Raw genomic sequence first — 25,848 nt, 5'->3', positions numbered from 1 at the left:
TATTTAAAGAATAAAATCCAGTTTTCTTTTATTTTTACAAAGCTCTTGAATTATTTTAGTCGTGGTTACATTAATCTCTTTCTATGTGTGTGTGTGTGTGTGTGTGTGTGTGTGTGTGTGTGTGTGTGTGTGTGTATATAGCAAAGCCAGTCCGTTCAATCGTGATTGTGTCATAGTAGATCTTAAAGAGGTTTTTAAAAGGCGCAAGTTAGAAATTGATCTTTCACTGACGCATGTCGTTACCGGAAGCGTTGCAAATATTTTTAATAAGTTATAGATGTTAGGATATATCATTTTGTTACACTTTGAAAGTGCATCAACGGCATTTTTGCATGGAGCTATTGCAAACGGTTTTTCAAATTTCTTATACCACAACTTGAATTCGGCGTTGGATTTGTATAAGGTAAATCACTGGCATAAAATTCACACAATTGACAAAAATCTTCCATTGCACTTGCTGTTGGAGCATCTTTTCCATTTGGTAGAAGAGAAAAAAATATATTTCAAAATGTTGCGGTGCCGAGTGAAACGTTCATGAAGTTGAGTCAATATTTGGTCAATAAATGGAATGAAATAGTTCTCCTGAAATACACTTCTACAGAATCGGCTGGAACATTGGACCTTAATGTTTGTTTTGATGAAGTCCTTGGCTTTTTAATGTTAATATTAAAATTATTGGCTTTTATACATGCTTCATCGTAAATATCTTTAAATGAAGAATCTGGTGTTTCACGAACGGTATTTAAATGAGTCACAACATCATCAACAAAATTTAGGGCAATTAAGAGGTCACTGTCAGATTTTTGCATTATCTTAGACTATGGTAAGGTGCACGCAAATATTTTTTGCAAGCTAAATAAAGATATTAATATTATAAACAAGGACGTCCTGTCTTTTAGGGGTATCGAAGAAATTGTGTACCTTTTCAATTATGCCAGTGCAATTTCTTATTTGTCACAGATATAGCATTTCCAAGTGTGATGCACAATGAACATATAAAGCTTGTCGATATCATTATTACATAACATCTTCAGGTAGTCCAAAGACATATCGAGGAAGGGCACCTACTCTACAACTCTCCGTCTTCACCAACCACAACCATCATCAACACCAACGCTGTCTACCTCCGACCACTACCACTAGTATTTTCATAGACAATCACAAACATCCATGCCCACTGCGGGATTCGAACTCGCGGCCTTTTGGCTGGAGAGGCGGCCAACCAGTGATATATAGATAAAAAATTAAATTTTTATTAAACAAATAAATATGATATATAATTATGTCACTATTTACTTTTAATGAGATGATTCAGCTTCTCGGCATCTCAGAGTTGCTGGATATCTGGCTCAATATTGGTCAACTTCAGTCGAAGATCGGCACACCCACAAAGACGAATTCTGTATTTTGCTTTTATTTGAAAAAGCGATGAAAATCGTTTCTCGCAAAGATAGGTTGTAGAAAACTGCATGACGATTTTCGACTTCTTCAAATAATTCGGGAAATTCACTTCTCACTGAAGGCGAGATTCAGAATCGAGTCAAACCATGATCACGGAATTGTATTTTAAGCCTACCGTGACTTGAAAGCTCAATTAGTTGCACTTTTTTCGATACCAAAAGGTCGTTCTCGTGGATCGTGAAATCACAGAAATGTCTTATAAAAAGTTATTCGGAAAATGTTTCCAAATTCTGTTTCAGAGTTTTGAGGTGGACACAAACCCTTTCCCAGTGGTTAAATTCTAAAGTAAAAAGTTTCGGGGCCCTATACAAAATAACCAATTGTATTTACCTTTTGAATACTATCCGGGGAAGCTCCAAAACTCCCCCTGCCTTTCATCACGCGTTCGTAATCAGGCTACTGTTGATATTGACTTTATATACACATTCAAAACTGTAAACAGTTGTTGAATAATAACACAATAATGTAGGCATAATTACCGTAAGGGGAGAAAAGTCACAAAACAGAAAAATGTCCCTACAAACTAATCAATAGTATTTACTTTTGAATGCGATCCACTGGTCGAGTGTCCAGCAAATCTTTCCTTTCGTTAAGCGTATTAATATTATCGTATTGCAACTGATGGGAATTCTGTGTTTCTGCTGATTCGTTACAGACCTCTTTCTCTTCAGAAACTACACACAAACTGTCATTACACACTCGTTTTGTATTATCACTGTCATCATAGATTTTTTTCCGTTTAAAGAAGGTACCAATGTACTTATCCATAATTGAAATACTGTACTTACTCGCACCCCTGATTTTACTTTTCGAAAAAATAAATTAAGTAGTTTCGCATATACCTCGCAAATGAAAAAATGCTAAAACACGTTCAGAGCAGGGCGATGGTAACTTGCTCCCGCGGTAAACAACATGCCCCCCACCCCCAATAGCCACTATATTGCAGAGGCAATAAAAACAAGTACTTTTATTATGTCAGTGAATAAGGTATAAGCAGTCTGTGTAATACATTTCTCAACAAATAGTGCAATTAGAGACAACTGGGATAAAAACAACACTAATTAATAAATCACATGCCTCCTTATACAGAAACTATGCTGAATATATATATATATATCTAATACAAACACAGTATCTAATTAGATTGTGTGAGTTCGCAATAAAATTCAACCGAAAGTGTTAAAATTTGTAAACGTGTTAAAACTAAGATATATACAGGGTGTTCGGGATAAATTTGACAGTTTCGTAAGGAAAAAGAAAATCTTCTTTGTATCTATTAAATTTAATGAATTGACAAAAAAACATTACAGGCAGAGTTAATTACAATACTATCAACAAGATTTACTCAAAATAACCACCATTAGCATCGATCACAGCTTCAATTCTGCTTCGGAACCTCGAACAAGCTGATGCTACAGTCTCCCTGGGAAGGGCCGCAAAAACTATTTTAATTTTATCCATTAACTGGGCTTTTCTATTACTGGAAGTGCGATTGGTGTCTTTTTTTAACTGCGCCCCATACAAAATAATCCATGGGGTTAAGGTCTGGGGAGTTTGGAGGCCAAACATTTGGACTGGTGAAGTCGTAGAAATTTTCAGACAACCATTTTTGACTTTTCCCAGAGGTGTGGCAAGGGGCCGAATCCTGCTGCCATACATACGGCCTACCATTGGCTACCCTTGTTATCCAGGGCTTGACTACAGTTAGCAACTCCACGAACAAAGCCCGAATTCCAATGCCAGGGTTCTTCAACACCTGTTCCTGCAGATTTGCGAGGAATTCTGCTGTACGAACGCAATCAGATCGTCTGCTAGGGATCTTTCTTCTTGCTACATCCTACAGTCACCATTGCAAGTCTCTAGTTCATGCCTGATTGTTTTTACTGTATTCAGGGAGCATTGGGCAGCAGTCGTAATATCCTTATTTTGATGGCGGGCACGAATCATCATGATACAAGTTATTCTCTTCCATGATTCAGGTGGGTTCCAGCTATCCATCCTTTCTGACATCTTGTATATGAATGAAGAAGGGTCCAAACTTTTAAATGAAGAGAAGTGTGTGTTAATACATGTAACTTATGGAAAAATATAATTAATTATAAATATGTCAAATTTATCCCGAACACCCTGTAGAGGTATAAAAGATTTACAGCAGCTGCATTGCACAATTCAGAAGGTCTGGTCAGAGGATTGAAGTCTAGATGATTGGAACAGAGCTCTCATACTACCCATCTATACAAAGGGAAATAAAACTGAATGTGAGAATTAGATATATTTCCAAACGGAGTGTTCCTGGCAAGATTTATGCAAATATACTTGAGAAATGGCTAAGAACAATGCAGGCCAAACAGAGGTTGTCAGGATCAGATTTTCACTTTAAGACAAATTAGTTGAGAAATCTTAGGAATAGAACAAGGATTTATATTTAAGTTTTACTGATCTGGAAAAGGCATATGACAAGAGGAAAGTTATATGGTGTAAATGAGACATTATATCAAGCAATACATAGTCTATATTTAAGCTGTAAGTCAGCGATTGGAATTGAAGGAGGTACAGGAAGATGGTTTGATGTTAAATCAGCTGTGCAACAAGGGTGCATATTATCTCCACTGTTATTCATTAACTATATGGATCATATCACATTAAGGAAAGTAATATTAAATCTGATACAAAATTGGTGATGTTAATCTTAGCTCTTTACTTTAACCAGATGATGTCACACTTCCGAATAAATCCAGCACAAGTATGACTAAATTGAATAAGTGTTGGTATGAAAATCAGAAATAAAAAGACAAACTCAATTGAAAATAGGCAGAAACATTGAAAACCTCAACTGTATTCTGAATGGTGATCCTATAGAACAGGTAAAACATTTCTGCTATTTTGGCACAATTTTTAGTGAAGAGGACAAATTAAATATGGAAATAGACAACAGAATTAATAAAGCTTGTATGGTAAGAAGTCAGCTGAATAAATTTATATGGAATAAGAAAGAAATTGGTCAAAAACACTAAATTAACTATACAGGGTGTTCGGAATAAATTTGACAGTTTCGTAAGGAAAAAGAAAATCTTCTTTGTATCTATTAAATTTAATGAATTGACAAAAAAAACATTACAGGCAGAGTTAATTACAATACTATCAACAAGATTTACTCAAAATAACCACCATTAGCATCGATCACAGCTTCAATTCTGCTTCGGAACCTCGAACAAGCTGATGCTATAGTCTCCCTGGGAAGGGCCGCAAAAACTGTTTTAATTTTATCCATTAACTGGGCTTTTGTATTACTAGAAGTGCGATTGGTGTCTTTTTCAACTGCGCCCATACAAAATAATCCATGGGGTTAAGGTCTGGGGAGTTTGGAGGCCAAACATTTGGACTGGTGAAGTCGTAGAAATTTTCAGACAACCATTTTTGACTTTTCCCAGAGGTGTGGCAAGGGGCCGAATCCTGCTGCCATACATACGGCCTACCATTGGCTACCCTTGTTATCCAGGGCTTGACTACAGTTAGCAACTCCACGAACAAAGCCCGAATTCCAATGCCAGGGTTCTTCAACACCTGTTCCTGCAGATTTGCGAGGAATTCTGCTGTACGAACGCAATCAGATCGTCTGCTAGGGATCTTTCTTCTTGCTACATCCTCGTAGTCACCATTGCAAGTCTCTAGTTCATGCCTGATTGTTTTTACTGTATTCAGGGAGCATTGGGCAGCAGTCGTAATATCCTTATTTTGATGGCGGGCACGAATCATCATGATACAAGTTATTCTCTTCCATGATTCAGGTGGGTTCCAGCTATCCATCCTTTCTGACATCTTGTATATGAATGAAGAAGGGTCCAAACTTTTAAATGAAGAGAAGTGTGTGTTAATACATGTAACTTACGGAAAAATATAATTAATTATAAATATGTCAAATTTATCCCGAACACCCTGTATATATAAATAGATAGTGAATGCTGTTATGGCAGTTTCACATATTATTGTAATTCGATTGAAGAGAGTTAGCATTTCAACTCAGTTGTCAGCTTGATTTTAGCGCGATTTCCGAAAAATATATAAATACTGAAGTTAACTCACAACACATTTGGTCCAAGTATTACTTATCACTTCTGAAGATATATTGAGCCTCGGTTGAAGGAGGAAAACCTTCAACAATAACAAATCAATAAACAACGAGCAATTGGTTGAAATGTGGTCATGTGGACAACACATGTTCACTTCAAATCTGACAAAACAGCAAGGGAAGGTAGAAGCAATAAAACCATACATATTGTTTTTCACTTCGCCCCACTTTATTACTCGTCATTCTGCCGCTACAAATTAAAATAGTGGCAGAATGTTCATTCCATGAACATTCTGCCGCTATTTTTTTTCTTTTTTTAAGTATTCATTTTATTTTAATAATTTTTACTTATTCAATTTTAATTTTTGTTTGGATAATTAAAATATATAGATTTATTTGGTTAATTTAAGCCTGTGGACCACCTGTCCCATCGTCGCGGCCCATAGGTTGAGAAACACTGCTATAGGGTTCTCTCACCTTATGTGACCCCTAATTCATAACTAGTATAGAAATAGAAGACACAACATAAATAAAAAATGAATTTTAATTAGGAAAAGTATTTTGGAAATTTTTCTAGTGTTTTTTTTAACTTTTTCTTTTTTTTTTGAGGGGTGAAGGGCCCCTTGGCCCCCTTCCTGGGTGCGCCACTGCCGTATGTCAGTTTGTCTCCATCTATATTGCAATATGAACTGCGCAGCTGTGCATCAGAAACACCAGAATACTGGAGCGCCACTAACTGTCGGCTGGCGAACTAAATTTACTGATTGTAAATTGTAGATATGGACTGAGCTCAGTCCATATCTCTATGTCTCTAAAATTATAAGCACCGTATTTACAACAAATACATAATTGAAATGTATTCGCGGGCCGTGTCAAATTGCTTCGGGGACGGATGCGGCCCGCCAGTTTGAGACCACTGGTCTCAAACTCAAACCAACGTTTAAGTCCTTACTTGAACTATTAAATTAGCGAAAAAAGAGGTTCAAATTCGAAGAAGTTTTTTTTCACTTCTTTCTCTCTCCGTTTATGTCCTTCAGTGCTAGAATGTTGCTTGAAGTCATTATTATCCCATGGGCGATACTGAGGTCACGTTTACATAATATACAATTAGCTTTGTGAAAGTTGGATGGCACGGGTTTTAGCCACGAGTTCTTCCCATTTCTTCAGATAAACACACAAATATTTACATTTCTTTTTTTGTTTTGGTTGCTTTTTACATTATTACTTCCGTTTCACGGTCACTATCCATCACGAAAATATACGATGGCCCTCGATGTTCAAGGATACTGAAAATACTTTGAGAATGAATGCAGACACAACGGCTGGTAAGAACAAACAAAATCCGGAAGTGTATATCGAAAACTGCTACCAACGATTTGGTTATTCCCAATGGGTATCGGTTATTAAAATGGCGCCAAAGGTTACAAGATCGACGCAACGATATAACATCTTTGCCGGAACAAAATTGTATCGATTAGAATTTTCCAAACTATCGATATTAGTGTCAAATTGTATTTGGCGGTTATAATACACATTGAAAAATTAACGACAATGATTGAGCATTAAAAATACGGGAGTATTTGAAGATCAATACGGGACCCAGGATGATCAAAAAAAAAATTAGTTAAAATACAGGAGTTCCCGGGAATACGGGAGAGTTGGTCACTGTACGTGGTACTCAACTGCTTTATTCCAGGATCGGGCAAGTTTTTCATGCAGCCATTTATAAATGAACTTCAATTCCTTTCAGGTCTTCATGCATATGTGAAGCAGCAAATTTCATACTGTGATATAGTTCTGTCATTTGACAAGTGTCAGTGGAACAGAAGAATCATCGTCACCAATTCCTGATATGAGCATTCAAGGAATGTGCAGGAAATGTGCAGGATACTAAGATAGTATTAAATTAACAATCAGCATTGTTCTTTCAAATTAACCCGCTATCTTAAGTTCTCAGACATTCTAACTCCACTCACCTAGATTTTGATTTTCTGGCTTTCTTTCCTGCTGTCGAACACCTGTTTTGTTAACACTGTTCTCCAACCTTTTTCTCTCTCATCCTGTTTACTTGACCACACTACAGATTAGCTGCGAGTCCACATTCTTGAATGCTAAAAAAAATTTTTCTTTACTTTTAATAAGGTTTAACCGTTTATGCCATGCGTACACTGCACTAATTTTACTAAGAACTCTCATATTTATGCCTCGAGATTTGTTATAAAATTCTAGGCCATTTAGTAATAAACTTATGTTAATCGCCATCTTTGGTCTCTAGGGCAAGGACCCCAGTTTGTCTCCTCCAAACATGCAGTGTGTGATACCCATCGAGAACATGCTAAACATACTGCAGATATTCCAAAGCAGTTTCACAGGCTTCCTGCCAATTAGTGTACATGACCGAACCAGATGGTAATGCATTTCTTTTTAGGAGGCTTCCTCATCAACTGGCGCATGACTCACTGCCAAGTTATGCGCTCTCTACACTGTCAAGTCGTGCTTGGAGAGAAGCTATGTAATGGAATGCGGGGGAAGGCATTGTAGAAGCTACATTATGGTTTAGAGTTTCTCCTGCATGTTCCCCTTTTTTTGAAACATTAAATATGAAGTTAAAGCTGAATAATTGTAGTGTTTTTGCGGTTAAACTAAAAAATAAACCTTCCACGGAAATCCCCGTCCCCCCTCCCAAAAAAATCTTTCATATTTATAACATCCGTGGCATTAACAATAACTTAAATGACGTACGTCATCACCTTCAGATTTTTACCGACCAAATTAGATTATACAACTCCTTCCGCCTTCTGATATTCCTTGCCAAAGGATGTCTAATCTACAATCTCACCTTCTTGACCTCCTGTGGTTTAGCATTTCTTTGCCGCATATTTTTCATCCATCTGCTGCCGCTACCTTTCAATTCTGAAAGTAATTCTTACCATTTTCGAAGCTTGATTTCATTCAGTGAGGTCATCTTTCTTGGTGATTTCAATGTCCACAATTCGAATTGGCTCCATTTCTTCGAATTCAAGCTGGAAGCATGGCAGAGATTTTTGCTGCAAGTAGTGACTTAACAGATCATCTCCCTGCCAGAATTTCCGATAATCCTCTTCATTCACCCAACACTCTGGACCTTTTCTTTAAAGTTTTTCTTTACTTTGTGCAAACATCCGTAAAATTGTCAATCTAATCGGACAAAAGAGAAAGGGTAACCCCCTCTATATGCTCCATCGCTGAGTTGTTTTCGAAGAAATTTACGAAATTGTTTTTAACTTCCCTCCTCCCGCTCGTTTCTCCAGAATTGAAAGCACAAAAGGGAGAAGTAAAATGACGATCAATCCGTTAAGGATCACGTTGTTCAAAACTAACTATTAAACTGCATCTTTATCCTAAGTGATTGAAACAGCATTTCGTTTTAAAATGCTGTTCAAATAGAAAAGTATTGGCAAAATTTATTATAATATTTTCAAGGTTGATTATGATAGAATTAAAACCACGCTAGCCAGGAGGTATATATGCGTCCAGTTTATCATGGATGCGAAGTGCATATTAAAATTGTAATACCATTGATATTACATTGAAATTTATTATGGATAAGAAGCTTCTGAGGGTGTGTATTTGATCTTTAATGGCTAAGGTGGTTAAAAGGTTAATTAATTGTAAAATGTTCTATAATAATATAATATATACGATCAGTAATTGGAATTCCTCATGGACGACTGGTATTTTCAAACTAGCTCGTAAGCAACAAACCCCCCTAAAAAAAAAACAGTATTATTATTATACAAGGTGCCTCCATGGAGTATGGCGAATGAAAGGGCATCTTCACGGTGTGTTGACGGTTTAGAGCAGGTTCCAACGCTTACTGTATGCATCGTAACGATATAAAAAAACACAGAAAATATGCTCTTTCGTATAGTTTAGAATAGATCATGCTTAGATTAAAGACTGATGCCCATTTTTTCCTTTCTGCTATAATTTCATTGTTTTCATTGGCAAAATAGTTTATCTGTGGAATGTTGATGAAATTTGATAAGAAATTTAGGATGACAAAAATTTGTTAAGGCATTTCAGTTTAACTATTTTAATAGCCATTTATTTTGATGTTTCGACAACAGTCGAACTTCAGGTTCAAGTGTTTGTCACGACATTTTTTTAGATGCGTTTGGCAAAACGAATAAGTACCTCTTAGAGTGGTTTTGACGTTCGTCCCTTAGTTACTCCGATTGAACATTTTATTCTTTTATTTTAATAAACACTGATTCGTTTCACGTAGACCATTTTAATGGCAAAGTTAATAAAAATACGTTGTGTCAAAACCAGCTCTAGGTTCAGTTCTTGTAATAATGAATGTCTACGATCGTTTCATCCCTCATTAAAAGCGCTTCCATAGCGCAGTTGGAAAAACGACGGGATATTGCGTAAAGACACGACTTCGATTCTCATCATTATGAGGGAAATCTTCGTAGGCTTTTTCAAATTAAGGTTGGCAGAGTTTTCTCTCACCCAAACAAATCGCCCAGGAACATACGCAAATTAACAGAAAAAATAGAGTTAGTAAGCGGGATGTACAACTAGGCAGAATGAAAAACCAACCAAGTGCGTTCTAATATGATCAGATAGTCATCCTTATTCAGCTAATCACGTCGAAGATACTAGTATAACAGTGAAAGCTTTCTCTCATATGCTAGCATCTTACGCAAAAGAAGAAAATAACAGGATAAGAAAGAGAGCGCCAAGGAGATGGAAAAGGTTGCTACCCCATCCCACTTATGTTGTTCTCAATTAGATAAAGCAAGTCATTCGTCTGAGGCTGATATGTCTTAATTGCAGGTGTTCTTCTGACCGGTTTATTCATTTTGCCGAAAGGAAAATCCTGCTAAATGAGATCATCTTCTTGTACCATAATCACATTTAAGTGTTGCGAGTTCAAATTCCATAATGAGATAAAATGGCAAACTTTTGGGGGATGGGATAAGTTTCATCATCGAAATATATATATATATTTTTTTTTATTGCAAAATCACATCCAGTTCAACAGGGTTCCAGCTTATTTATATACATAATATTTAAGATGCACGGGAATAATTTTGTCTTGTTTGGAAGTAGATTATTTTAACGGCTATGAGCAAGATTCCGTTTTCTTGCTTACAAGTCTCAATTGGGAAAAAAGTATCTGGCCTTGTCTTTAGAATTGCAGGATTATCGAATTCTTAGCCCATCAACGACAATATTAATAAGCTTTCAGCCTATGGTGTGTGAAAATTTTTAAGTGAACGACGCACAATTGTCCTGGTATTTTGGGAATAACACTTAGTTCCAATCATTTTGAATGCTTTTCCTGTCTGAGAACATACGTTACAAAATAGTGCTAATTTGCTTTTCCAAAACTACAAAACGTATGGCGGTACTTCAGTGAACCAGATATGTTGCTTGAATATTTGTTGTAAACATTTCTCAGCTGTTAGATATTTGGAATTACGGCTCAGGGCGGTGTATTAATGATGGCTGGTAATCGTGTAAAAATACGTGTACACATATACAGCTGCAATCATTATGGTCGACTGGGCCGAATGATTACATTGATGCAACCTCGTGCATTACCAGCACTCACTAATCTTATCCATAATTTATAAAATCACCAATAACACTTTCAACTGAACTATCATTTGCTAGTTTAGTATCGGTGTTTAATCACAAATTCATAAAACCCTTCTGATTTGGTCAAAATTTGATTATGTTTGATTTACTTTAATGTTACTGAAAACGTTTCAATCTAATCTAACATATTCAAGCTGAAGGGATATCATGTTCACGATTCACTGATCTTTTAATTAAGCAATTTTATAACTACCTAGGCTGCAAAACTTGTTTATACGTTTTGCAGCCAACAAAAGAACGTTGGCGAACAATAGTTGTTCACAAAAATTTAACGAAAAAGTAAAACTCCAAACCACCACGTTGACCTTTAATTGGATACGAGTAAGTACTGCTTTCTGGCATTCTTGGATAGCTGACATGTCTACTCTTTGTTCTGGTCCCTGTAGGAGACGTCAATTAGAAATAGCGATGTTCTTCAAACAACAGAAACATTTAACCTATTTCCCAAGGCTCACACGTTATGCCTATTAGATGACTATGGTTTTGTAAGAAGATGAAATTTCTTAGAAGTCTTTTCATGACAGAGGTCACAAAAGTCATTACAGAAAAACAAATAAAAAAAAAGTAAACAGGTTAGACCACTGCGAATACACACCTGAGCGCCACACGAGTCCTGTACAGAATAGCCTGAAGACTAAAATTTATACGACAGTCTATACCCAGCTCTCCCTCCTTGTTTTACTATTACTGGTAGAGTTGACCGCGTAGGTGCACTGACCTTGAACAAGTCTCCCCGTACCGTCAGTGTAGGATTATCCTAAGGCAAGTCAACAGTGAAAAATAATAAATTCCAACCGGCACACCATTTTGTGATCAAGGAATTCAGAATAATGTTCGTGTGTCTTCTCAAAGGCAAGTTTTAGGGAAAGAGTACAGACAGTGATATCTCGCTAAAATAGAAACCTCCTGTACAGCAGTTAGCACATCGTCCAGGTATGTCGATTCATTTGATTGAAATACAGTACTGTCGAAAGTTTGGTTAAAAGTATTATGCAGTGAAATAACTTCCCAAATTATTCATTTTAGTATATTTCGTCGTAAGAAATTTCTATAAAAACGAACTGTAATTTAAGGAGTTTCACATTTGCACACCCTACACTAAAATTATCAAAATAATTAGAAATTGGCAAATATGTAGTCCTGTGGCAGTGTCGAAGCAGTAGCAAAAAGTTAAAGATGCTTTACGTCAGAGTGGCAAATAGCCGCTGTGAAGTCCGCGGGGTCTTTTACAAGGCATGATCAAGAAGTATTGAACTGTAAAAACCAAAATATCATCAAACGATTATCTGTAAGCACCTTATACGATTTGCACTAATTTCTGTTAAATGTTTTTGGAAACATCTTTTTATATTTGGCCATTATTTACTGAAGTGATTGGACTACGTGCTTGGGCTTGACCATATTTATTACAGCACAACTTGCGAGTCTGTGCTGAGGCCTCAATTTTCACATACAAATGCTGATTAATCGTTTAGTCTTGGACAACTACTAACGTAATGCACAAAACCTTCATGTTTGCGAAAAACAACAACAAGCACCACTTTTGTTTCGCTGAGCCCGTGTCACAATGAAGACGTTCCCTCTGTTGATTGTTTGGTGTCAGGGTCGTTCGTGTGTTTCAGTTGTCTTATCGATTACATGCAAAACTTAATGCGCACATGCTAGTCCTAAACCAAGCCAAATTAGTTTAAGCAGTATTTCTTCAAACGTAGCAGGCTACTAAATAGCGTAGTTTGGTGGAGGAACGAAATATATTGGAATATTTTTTGAGCAGGCTTTGTACTCGAGAACCTTGCTGTTCCCTAGGCTTAAATGCTACACGTTTTAATGCTAGCCCAATCACGGCGTCGAGCGGTTAGCGTACCGCCCGCTAACTAACAGGTCGCGGGTTTGAATCCTAACGTGGGTCTGGATTTTGATTGTCTTTAGACGGGAGAAGAAGAAGAATTTCATCGCCCGGTGTGAGACCGCTTATTGGAAGCCTGAAGTAGCTTGAAAGGGTTTCATGTTTGGTCTCTAGAGCTTGGTTTCCGGACATTGTAAATATAACTAAAATTACAATACAATTAATAAACACGGAAATAAATCTTTATACCCTTGAGTGGGGTATAAAGATTTATTTACTATAGCTTTACTTTCGTAGATGGGAGACATTAAAAAAAAAAAAAAATCAGCAAAATTGGAATGAGCATTTGCAGAAGGGGGAAGAGTACAGACATGCGACACCTTTTTACTTAATTGTTTACATTCTTTATACTCGAAATTCAAGTCGTAAATTTCGAATATAAACATGTTCCAAAATTATTATGCGATGCCTGCAATAACGTAAAGCAACATTTTTGAAAATAAACTTGAGGATAACACGTTTCGATCTCACTAAATGACATATCAAAATTCGCACAAATGGCTACATTTTGGAGAAATTATTGCAGAAAAGAATTCTTTTCATTTATGCTTAAATGTATAATGTCAGATTGAAGTCTCATTTATTCAATATTCATAGTACTAACAAAAATAAGCAATGAAATATGTATCCTTGAGATCCCGTCCTTGACCGTAGATCAGCAGAAAAGGTCATAGTTTAATTCTAGATGTCTACTAGAGGAAGTTTTTTACGTGTTTTGTTTTCAGGGACTCCTCGAATTAGACAACTGTTGGTGCAGGCGATTCTTTTTTTTTTTTTTTTTCCCTGTCTCCTTCCCGGACAGTCGGATTTTTAACTCGGAAAAATCAACCACAGAACTTGCATTACAAACAATACTAGTTAGAAACATGCAGTGGCAATAGTTATCCGACATTCTTATCTTTATGAATGTAATAAACAAATGTAAATAATTCATATATCTTTTCTAGAAAAGAATGATTCTTTTTCTAATTTCTAGAAAAGATCTTATGTTATGGAAGATAAAATATGAGACTATGTAAACACCCGACGGAATTTGGTCTATGGAGGAATTTCATAAAAGTGCAGTTATGATACAGACTTCAATTTTTGACGAAGGTTTTTCTATGGATGAAGCTTTCAAGTGACAAACCTGGATGTTAACACTTCGACAGGGAAAAGAAAGAAACCGAGATCATGTGCCATTCACAAACGGTGAATATGTAGTTGACATGATTTAAAAGCGTTCTGTAGTAAGTCTAAATAACTTAATGCAATCATTCTGTCATCATATCGGAAAGATTTGTCTAAAATGCGGTCGATGGAATGTTGACAGTTTTTTTTTTTTTTTTTTCCTCCAGAGTGCGTAGATTATTATAAGCATTCTCACTGTTACACCCTGATACAAAAGCGCGCAACTACGATACTTAAGCAACCCCATATCCAAAGTTCGTTGGATTGGTTCATCGCCGTACGCCCTGCACAGTATGCAGTTACGCTCTCCGCCTATGTGGGGGAAACACATTGGCTGCCTCTGACCTTATGTAATCTTCGAACCGGAATGGAAAGTTGGGTGTAATCTTCCTCGAATTTAACATTGCGCAATTTTGAGGTCACCATGCTCGGACATCCGTCACCTCTGCAGTGAACGGTCTACGACTGTTGTATTCCATTGAATTTGTAGTATTTTTACATGCTGGAGCTACATCACTGCGGACTCAATCTCAACAGGGCGCACGGCAGGTTTACAGGAGAAAATTCCGAAATTCTACACATCGTGCGAAGAGAAGCAAGTCAGAAAACGCTCAACATTTATCGTAAGTTCGTTCTTCACTTTTTTCTTTCAGCTGTTCACTATAATATGTTTGGTTTGCAGGCAAAGACAATGTATGAACGCGCCTTGTAAGGAAACGCTTTCCGTTTCATGACATTCTCCCCCCACCCACCCCTTCTAATTTTGCAGTAACTGAAACTCCATTCCAATTTCATCAAGCTTTCTCAAATTATTCTTACGGCGACCACACTCGGCAATACTAAACTAACATTTTCTCCGAACCTTTTTCACAACTTCAGGATAAATGATTTTGTTGGAATTATCTGAGCTAATCATTTGTCATGGAATTCAACAAGTTTTCCAAATAGAGTTCACATGGATGCACGGATCTTATTCATGTTTTTATAGATTACGGGTGATATTTATCATTCAAAATAAAGAACAATGTTCTCACACATCAATTCGCACTTGTATATTTCAGTGTGGGATAGTGAAAGTATGGAGTTCGATGCTACACACAGCAGCGGGACCCAGAGGGAGAAAACACACCACACACAAGGTCCGAACAAAATGATATGCTTTGAATTATAATGCAGATTTTAAAAAATAAATAAATGTGATTACTTAAAAACTGAAGAAAAATATATTCATAAAATAAATGCTTTTCAATCGCCCCCCCCCCCCCAAAAAAAAAAACTAGATTCGCACTGGTTCATTAGAGGACTGGTGGGCTACGAAACACTTTTATAATATTTTTAAGCGTAATAAAATAACTCAACTCACGTCATTAATTTCAAATTCTGAAATTTGCAACACCGTGCATTACTGGGTGGAGGAAACCAGTCAGAGAACACGTGTCGTGTAATAATACATAGAATATGAAATAATTTAACATTGACTTCAAAAACCTTTTCACAGTACTGTTCACGTTTAATTGTAGGGATATGCTCTGCGTAGATAACACAAAGTATATCTTCACTTTTTTTTTGGACTTGTCTTGCTATACCAGCCTACTTTAATAATTTTAATATTAATATTTTTTCTTCTAAACAAAGAACTGTTTATTATCAAAACTACTTTATTGCTAATGGTTATAATGAAAAAAAAAAAAACCATCGAAAAAATATGGCTGTCGTCCAGACCCTCTTGAAGAAATTACCAGAATTTGTATTCCATATGTTAAGGGAATTTCAGAAGAAGAAAAAAAAAAATCAAGATTATTTCGACAGATTAACGTACAAGTCATTTTCCGTCCAGTTGGCAAACTTAATGCATTCCTTATATCACCAAAAGCAAATATCCTCCTCTATCTTATCCTGAAGTTCACAGAATCCACTAAGTTTCTTGTGGTTTGTGGACAAACTGGTCGATCTGCACAAATCCGTCTTGAAAAATATCAAGAATTTATTTCTCTTAAAGAACTCAACAAATCCGGTTTAGCAAGCCATGATTTGTTTAAGGCAGGGGTGGCCAACCTATGGCGCATGCGCCAAAAGTGGTGCACTGAACCCCAGAGAAAAAATTTTAAAAAATTTTGTATACGATTTATAAATATATATAACACACAATTAACCTACCACTGAATTCTAGAGTGCGTACTTATTATACTTGTTTGATCTTGAAGCAACAGGCACCGGCAAATGCGGACATGCGTCACCAGTTACTCAATCAGTTTACAGCTGACTCTCGTGTCATAACGTTCGATGAACTTCTGATTCGATGTGAATGAACAATTCTGTGTTTTCGAACTTATGTATTTAAGATAAGATTTCTGTTTTCATGAAGGCTTAATATAGTTCTGTAAATTTTAAAATAATTTTTTTCATTTTGAAAGCGTATGTCAAGTTCTAGCCTGATCCCCTAATTTGCTGATTACTGAAACCTGCAGTTAATCGGTGTATTTGTATGTGTGTGTTTTTATGTTTTTTTTTACACAATATATTTCCTTTTTATTTACGTATCGTAGGTTTATTCCTAAAATGTAACTGATCATAAGCAAAGCTGTCGTAAAGAGGATGTTTGGGTTGTGTGTGTGGGATTGCCAGCTGATCGACTGTTTTATGGCAGGAAGCGATCTCGTATTTCATTGGACATAATATATTACGAGAGAGAGAGAGAGAGACGAAAACTCTCTATGAAAAAAAAATATATATGATTTTTAAACTTATAGAACTGTATTAGGCCTTCATGAAAACAAGAATCTTATCTTAAACTTGTAGAACTGTTTTTGAATGTTCATAATGTTTAAAACGATAAAATAATTTAAATAAATTATTTAATAATAAGCTTTACTTTTTGAAATATTTTTTTTTTTTTTTTACTGTCAGTTACCCATTATTTTGCAAAAGAAAATGAGCCGAAGAAAAGCAGAAGGTGATAGCAAGCGCCGGTTTAATGAACTGTGGGTAAATGAGTTCTTATTTATTGCGGGTCCTTCAGGAAAACCGTTGTGCTTTGTTTGTGAAAGCACTCTCTCAGATAATAGAAGACATGATCTTAACAGACACTATAGAAAACATCAAGATGAATTAGAAGAAAAACTGAAGTTAGTTCCTGGGTCTGAGTTGCGGAAAGAATGTGTGGTTAAGAAAAAGGAAGAAATAAAAAAGAGACGAAATATATTTGTGAAATGAAGTTGTGAAAGTGTGTCAATGCTGGAGGCGTCCTATGAAATTGCCTTTTTGTGTTGGCTAAAAAACACAAGCCTTTCTCTGATGGAGAGGAAGTTGTTAAGCCCTGTCTCGAAAAATTTGCAAAATGTCTTGGTGATAAGAATGTTGAAAGAAAAGTAAACCAAATTGCTCTGTCCAAGCAAACAATTACAAGACGCATCGAAGAACTTCCCCATGATATTACTGAGCAATTGAAACACCATGTTCATGCTTGTTCTTTCTTGTCTTTAGACTTGGACGAATCCGCTGACATACGTGATGTAGCCCAATTAAGCATTTTTATAAGATGAATTGATGGTAATTTTAACATCTTTGAAGAGCTTATCGGTCTTCAGTCACTTCATGGAAAAACCAGAGGGCCAGACATATTTGACAAAGTAAAGTCATGTCTAAAAAAATCAACAACTAGATTCTAGTAAGCTCATCAGTGTTTGATGAGCTTACTAGAATCTAGAATCTACTAAAGTATCACTGCATTATACATGAAGAATCTCTGCGTGGAAACACTCTAAATTTGAAGCATGTTATGATACCAGTAAAGTGTGTGAATAAAATTAGAGCAAGAGGATTAAACAGAAGAGAATTCAGAGAATATTGTGAACTGCTAGATATGGAATATGGTGATCTCATCCTTCATTGTGAGGTGTGCTGGCTTTCTAAAGGACAAGTTCTCAGTAGATTTTGGAAGCTGAAAGAAAGTGTTCCTAATTTTCTGGAAGAGAAGGATGAGCTGCATGAGGAAAAAGCCCTGTTGATGAGAAATGGCTATTTGATTTAGTATTTTTAGTTGATGTTACCAGCCACCTCAGTGATCTAAATTTGAAACTGCAGGGCACGAACAAATTGTTTCCTAGCTTAGTAAATGACATCAATGCATTCAAAATGAAATTAAAACTCATCTCCCAGTTAGAAAATGGGGATTTGAGTCTTCCACGTTTAAAAGAACATAGTGAATCTGTTGAAGATAATGGCAACTTGACAGAATATACTGACAAACTCAGATTATTGCAAGAGTCCTTTAACAGTCGTGTTTGCAATTTTGCCGAAGAAGACTACATACTTGCATTTATAAATCCCTTTTCACTTACTGAACAAAAAATCTTGACGATGCCTAGTAACTTACAAATGGAACTTATTGATCTCAAAACCAATTCTTTATTGAAAATTAAATTTAATGAACTTCCACCACTCCCAGATGCTTCTGATATAATTAATTTCTGGCGATTGTTGCCCTGTGAACATTTTCCAGAACTGAGAAAATTTGCTCAGAGTTATATCTGTCGTTTTGGAACTACATACAGATGCGAACAAGCATTGTCATCAATGAAAATGATTAAGGTCGCGACTGACTAATTCAAATTTGAAAAACTGCTTGATGCTTTCTGTAACTGATTTAACTCCAAACATTACAAGCTTAGCAAAAGCAAAGCAATTTCAAAAGTCTCAAATAATTAATGTTTATCTTGTCTTTATATGAAATCCTTTTATTTAAAACTGCTAAAAGTGTCTATATTACCATATATATACAGGGTGTTCGGGATAAATTTGACAGTTTCGTAAGGAAAAAGAAAATCTTCTTTGTATCTATTAAATTTAATGAATTGACAAAAAAACATTACAGGCAGAGTTAATTACAATACTATCAACAAGATTTACTCAAAATAACCACCATTAGCATCGATCACAGCTTCAATTCTGCTTCGGAACCTCGAACAAGCTGATGCTACAGTCTCCCTGGGAAGGGCCGCAAAAACTGTTTTAATTTTATCCATTAACTGGGCTTTTGTATTACTGGAAGTGCGATTGGTGTCTTTTTCAACTGCGCCCCATACAAAATAATCCATGGGGTTAAGGTCTGGGGAGTTTGGAGGCCAAACATTTGGACTGGTGAAGTCGTAGAAATTTTCAGACAACCATTTTTGACTTTTCCCAGAGGTGTGGCAAGGGGCCGAATCCTGCTGCCATACATACGGCCTACCATTGGCTACCCTTGTTATCCAGGGCTTGACTACAGTTAGCAACTCCACGAACAAAGCCCGAATTCCAATGCCAGGGTTCTTCAACACCTGTTCCTGCAGATTTGCGAGGAATTCTGCTGTACGAACGCAATCAGATCGTCTGCTAGGGATCTTTCTTCTTGCTACATCCTCGTAGTCACCATTGCAAGTCTCTAGTTCATGCCTGATTGTTTTTACTGTATTCAGGGAGCATTGGGCAGCAGTCGTAATATCCTTATTTTGATGGCGGGCACGAAACATCATGATACAAGTTATTCTCTTCCATGATTCAGGTGGGTTCCAGCTATCCATCCTTTCTGACATCTTGTATATGAATGAAGAAGGGTCCAAACTTTTAAATGAAGAGAAGTGTGTGTTAATACATGTAACTTACGGAAAAATATAATTAATTATAAATATGTCAAATTTATCCCGAACACCCTGTATATAAATCATTTTATGCATGACTTAAATATATCCATATTACCATATTTTAAAAGGGATGAAGAGTGGTATAAGTTTGTATGGCTCATCTTAACTAAAAAAATGAAAAAATTGACGCATGAACTATAAAAGGTTGGCCACCCCTGGTTTAAGGATTCAGTGGAACAAAACCAAAATGTTACACAAAAGTTACTTACTTCCGGAAAGACTCTACAAAGAAAGCTGTGACGCACACATTCACAACCCTAACGAAAGCGATTGCCAAAATCTTTCTCAAGTTTGGGAAGTTAAATGAACCAATACTCGCCATTCATGTGTTCCTTAATTGGCTAAATTTTGCTTATCAAAATAATTCGCTAAATTAATTCAAACTTAATTTATTTTGAAAATCTATGAATGCAGATGGGGCTATTCTCCTGCAGCCTATGGTACACATAATATCACGCGATTTCAATTAAATTGTTGTTCTTTTTAGAGTTTTCCTATAATGGTATTGACAATGACAATGAAACTTAGCCGAATCTCCTCTACCACAATCTGCGCGTAACAGATTTCACAATCTGTTACGCGCAGATTGTGAAATCGCACAATTCACGGAATGCGCAACACTTTTGCGCGTTTCATTAACTGTATAACGCGCTTGTACAGTTCGTGGAATGTGTAGAATTTTGCACAATTGGATGCATAGTTACAGCATATAAATAGGTGACAAACGGGTGAAGAGTGATAAAATAGTTTTAATTCAAAAACTTTTATTACATAAAAAGATTAGGTTAGGTAGTTACAAAGAACTTGATTTTTCAAACAGCTACATTTCTTATTTGTACAACGTGTTTTACCTGCGGCTTATATAATATGTGACGAATCATCACTATTAGGTAAATTGTGTAAATGTGTTTGTACCATCTTTTGATCGTGGTAGAGGAGATTCGGCAAACTTGATTGGAGTAGATCTTGACAGGAAAGAAGGGAAATACAGAATTGGCACCAAAGGCGGAGTTATTGAAAACTGGCTTGAGAGAAACTGTTTTGAAAAGGTTGATTTTTCAGGGATGATCTATAAATGAAGTACCGACTATAGACCTCGGCATCAGACCTGTAGTTCACCAACTTTCTGTTAGTAATAACGGAAAAGGATTCAAAAGATGCTCTTGTAAAACGCGTTGTACAAATAAGAAATGTAGCTGTTTGAAAAATCAAGTTCTTTGTCACTACCTAACCTAACCTAACTCTTCATGCCATCCAAACAAGTCTTGTGAAAATCCTTAATTATTGTTTACTTGTTAGTTGTAACGAAAGAAGTTTGGTAATAATATTTTTTCTTGTGTTTTGTCAAAGTACATAACTATTTTTATGTAATATAATTTTTTGAATTAAAACTATTTTATCACTCTTCACCCACTTGTCATCTATTTATATGTTGTAATTATGCACCCAATTCATGAAATGAGCAGAAAACGCTCATTTCATGAATTGTGCAAAATTCTACACATTCCACGAACGCGTTTTATACAGTTCATGGAATGAACAAAAATGTTGCGTATTCCATGAATTGTGCGATTTCACAATCTGCGCGTAACATATATATTAAACGTAAGTGATTCTGGTATTAAATTTAGAAAATTAATAAAATTTAAGAAATTTTATTTTATTATTTTCCCCCATTTGCCAAATATTTCGATTTCTTCCATGAAAAAGTTAAGGTCAGTTATCAGGAATACACGTTAAGATTAAAAAAAAAAACTTAACTTTTACATAAAAAGAGAAGATACGGTACTCATTATGGGAGTCTGAATTTTTCAATTCAACTTGCTCAGTGACTTATAGTGAAAAATCCAATCTCCTCAAATACAATTAAGATGTGAAAAAACTGCAAGATAAGTGATAAAAGAAAACTATGGCAAACTTAAAGCAGAGTCAAAGTTGGACAACCAATCGCCTCAAAGGTAAGATTGTCAATTAAATAGGCTAGTCATCAGCGCTCTGCATAAGAGATTTATAACTGCTAACACCACGCCCGTAATTTAACCCGGCGTGGCCATTTAGGCGAACTGAGCAACCGCGTAGGGCGAAAGCCATGAAGGGGCTCAAAACTTCAAGCTATGCTTTATTAATACTTTACTAAAATATCAAAAGTAAATAGTGAATGAGGTATCGATTCTTTTTCCTTATCCCTCACACTATTTTACTATTTAACTCTTGGTTCTTTTTTGTTCTTTACCTAAATGATTTGAACTTACCGCTATTTAAAATTCAGTTAAGATAAATATTTTAAAACGTTAACATTTTAAAATATTAAATTTCGGTATTTTATAGCTTTTTTTTTTTTTTTTGTAAATGAATTATAACAGAGAATTTTCAAATTAATTAAAAAAGAAAAGAAAAAAGCCCTATTAATTTAGCCTGAAAGACAATTTTATTTTGTTTAATGTCAATTAGAAACATTTTAGTTTATGAAATAAGGGGCGCACTTGTAAACTTTGCCTAGGGCGCACAATAACCTGGCACCAAGCATATGGTTAAAGTACAAACAGGTCCTCTCAAATGACGGACCCGGGGGCCATTTCCTATGGCTTGCACTGACCTGCCAGTTAGTGGAAAATGCAGGAAAAATTAGCCTCAGTTTATATTTTAATAAACTCATGAAAATGAATCATAAGTTACTTTGAAATAGTCACCAAGCTGAGAACAGCTAAGTTACAGTAATTCCTGATATTACTCATGATGAAAGTCGCTTCCTTCCTCAGAGCTGTTATCCTCATGGTTGCCTATATAACCATTTTATAATTCTATGTAAATATATGAAATCCAACTATTTTTTCAACACTAGATCAGCTCTTTAAAAATATAAATTTATTTTAGAATGCGCCATTTATATAGTGGTTATTTTAAAAAATAATTTCTGTTCATATAAATGAAATGAAATAAAAAAAAAAGCGATTTAATCCGTTTTATCATTAAGAGATAGTAACACTGAGTTCTAGCAAGCCGTGACTAAGTTCGCGCGAACCATTTTATGATTTTATTTAGATTTTTATGCGGTACAAAATTTTTATAATTTTATACCACATAAAATTTATACCATTGCCTGACAATTGACTCGGAAGAGATTTAACCATCAAGGTTTGATGGCCCTTAATTAAAAGGCCTAGTATAAATGTTTTCACGAATTTTGGAAAGCCAAACGAACTTCAAAAGTGCCTCCGTAGCACTCAGTATAGACTAAGCCCTTTGGTCGGAAAGACCTGGGTTCGATTCCTGTCAGAGACGTGGAGACCCTTTATTTGATCTCTTTTGACTAAAGGTGAACAGACATACCGGGAAGCGTAGGGCCAACCACCTTATCCTCGACACGGTCAAGGTTGTGAAATCCACAGTTAAAGAACGTCAATGGTTCGTGAAAAAGTTTAAGACAAGAGAACTTCAAAAGGAAAAACAATTATGGTATACACAATGTATAAATATTAACACTACAAGCGACATATTAAGGAAAAACACTTATATTTAGCCATATAGTATAAATAAATAAATAAAGAATAAATACGAAATTTTTTGTGGGATTTCTCGTATTTTGAAAAACAACATTCATCCATGGCAGTAAACTTCAACAAGGAATTTGAGTCATACATAGTTGTTTCTAAGAAACATTACGCAATAATGTTCCAAAGCACGAGGTCTCCAAATGAAGATAAATTCAAGTTTAACTTACCACTTTCTACTAGATAAAATACAACAACAACGTTACTGGCTTGCTGGGTGAAGCATAAAATGCTTTTTGTTTTCCCCTTTGTCTGTGTCGAGAAGCTTGATGGGGGGGGGGGTGAGCCTTATGCTGGCACTTTGTGAACTATGGAGTTAGCTCTGTTCTGCTGAGAGCAGGATTGCCTTGGGTCTCTTTTATGTTTGTGATAGTCATGTTCACTATAACTGGAAGCTTGTCTGATTAGTGGGTTTGGATGAGAGTGTGCCTTGCTGAAGAACTTTTCCGCATGGTCATGAAGGAGAGAATGGATATCTGGGGTTACCGTTTCTATGTGGATCTGCGTGTTTCTGACGAACCATGGGGCGTCCGAGATCATCCGCAGGCATTTGTTTTCTATCATCTATAGTTTCAGGATGTTAGATTTGGGTGTGTGATTCCATGCTGGAGATGCATATGTGATTACTGGTCGTATTACCATCTGATATAGTAACAGCTTGTTGCGTGTATCCAATTTGCTGTTGCGGTTGATCAGGGGATAGAGTTCGGCTATGGTTCTGGATGTCTTTGTGCCTATGAGCTTGATGTGGCTGTTGAAATTTAGCTTTTTGTCTAGCTGTACTCCAAGGTATTTGGTTTCTGTCTGCCATGGTATCTTTTTCCCGAGGAGTTGAATGTCATCTTGGATGAAGGCTTTGCATCTGGTGAATAGTATAGCTGAGCTTTTGACGGGGTTTATTTGTATCCTCTAGTCCGAGAACCATTTCTGTAGCTTTGTGATGGTGTCCTGGAGACAACCGATCGCCAGGTGTGGGCGGAGAGATCTTTTCATTATGGCTGTGTCATCAGCATATAGGGCTGTGATGGGTAGTCCTCAGGTTCTGTGGAATGTCGGCCACGTAGATTGTGAAAAGTAAAGGAGCCAACAAGGACTCCTGCCAGGATTTGAGGCCTAGTTGAGATGGTGCCATTTATTTTTATCTGCATGGTGTCAGTGAGGTATGATTTTATTAGACAGGTAAGATTTGTTGGAATGTTGGCCTTAATGAGTTTGTAGAATAATCCTTGTCAAAGGCCTTGGAAATATCCAGAAAGACTGCAGCTGTTTGAAGGTTCCAGTTGTATCCTTGAGTGATATGCTCCACTAGTTGGTGTATTTGTTGCACTATGCTGTGTACACAGCAGAAGCCAAATTGTTCGTTTGGAATTATTCCTAATTGGTCCGATTTTTCTTGTAGTATTGAGAGGATGATGTTTTTAGCAATCTTTCCTAGGTTGGAAAGCAGGCTTATCGGACGGTAGCTTTGTGGGAGTTGTGGATTGTTTCCTGGCTTTTTTATTGGTATGATGTTGACTGCTTTCCATGCAGTGGGGAAGTGTTGTATCCTCAGTATTGCATTGGTTATGTTAACCAGATGAACAATAGCCTTTCAAGTAGTTTGATGATTCTGTTTCTAATTCCATCTGGACCTGGAGCTTTTTTGTTGTTTAGATGTTGGTTATTTCCATTAGAGTAGTCGGGGTGATGCTGTCTGGTTTGTCTGTGGTCTGTCTTAAGGTATGCTTGACCTGCTGATGGACTTTATATATGTGGGTGATGTTTATGTTATCATATGATAGGCTGCATTGTTTTTCTAGGTTTTCTACTATTGCTTCTGCTTTTTCTGTATCAGTGTGCGCGGGGGGGGGGGATAGAGAGTTGTGTTTGGTGCGCAGGATCTTCAGAAATTTCCATATTGTGTGATCTTCTGGGTTGAGCGATGACAGTTTATTGTCCCAATCCTGATTCCTGGGGTTTTGAAGTGCTTTTCTGACTTGGTTGTTCAAGTTGTTCAGTGTTTTCTTGTCCTGTGGGGCTCTTGTGTTGTGGTATCTTTTCCTCGCTTTGTTTTTTTGTTCTGATGAGATCCTTGATGTTTTCTGGGAGCCGTCTGGTTGGGGGTTTTGGTGACTGCTTGTAGTTTTTCTTGATTGCTTACTGCTTCATCTATTTCTTCTTTTTTGTGGATGATGGGTACAGGGCCAATGTATTCTGGTAGGATTTTGGCTAGCCTATCTCATGATATGAAGGTGTGCTGGAGGGGGGGGAGTTGCTCTTCCGTGCCAAGTTTGATCAGGATTGGGTTGTGGTCAGATGATAGTTCATTGATCGTCTTTGTTGGTATTGGTAACTGATGTTTCTAAGGATAGCTAAGTC

The 25,848-nt window shown here is 36.4% G+C and overlaps 1 protein-coding gene and 1 long non-coding RNA gene across 2 annotated transcripts in view; one reads left to right on the top strand and one right to left on the bottom strand.

Annotated features, from left to right (window-relative positions):
* Nucleotides 1-25,848, bottom strand: part of LOC150101188 (uncharacterized) — a 320,189-nt gene that overhangs the window by 277,002 nt on the left and 17,339 nt on the right. The window contains exon 2 of the long non-coding RNA XR_016549191.1: nt 7,507-7,641. This is a non-coding gene — a long non-coding RNA (uncharacterized LOC150101188). The remainder of the gene's footprint in view (nt 1-7,506; nt 7,642-25,848) is intronic.
* Nucleotides 14,725-25,848, top strand: part of LOC150101187 (intracellular coagulation inhibitor 3-like) — a 33,082-nt gene continuing 21,958 nt past the window's right edge. The window contains exon 1 of the mRNA XM_090402103.1: nt 14,725-14,881. The gene's annotated coding sequence lies outside the window, so the exon portion shown is untranslated. The remainder of the gene's footprint in view (nt 14,882-25,848) is intronic.

The sequence above is a fragment of the Typopeltis vanoorti genome, chromosome 12 (genome assembly GCF_054136105.1).
Source record: "Typopeltis vanoorti isolate ZY-2024b chromosome 12, IOZ_Tvanoo_1.0, whole genome shotgun sequence".
NCBI lineage: Eukaryota > Metazoa > Arthropoda > Arachnida > Uropygi > Thelyphonidae > Typopeltis > Typopeltis vanoorti.
The sequence above is the reverse complement of the archived record's forward strand: the minus strand, read 5'-3'. Positions and strand labels throughout refer to the sequence as shown.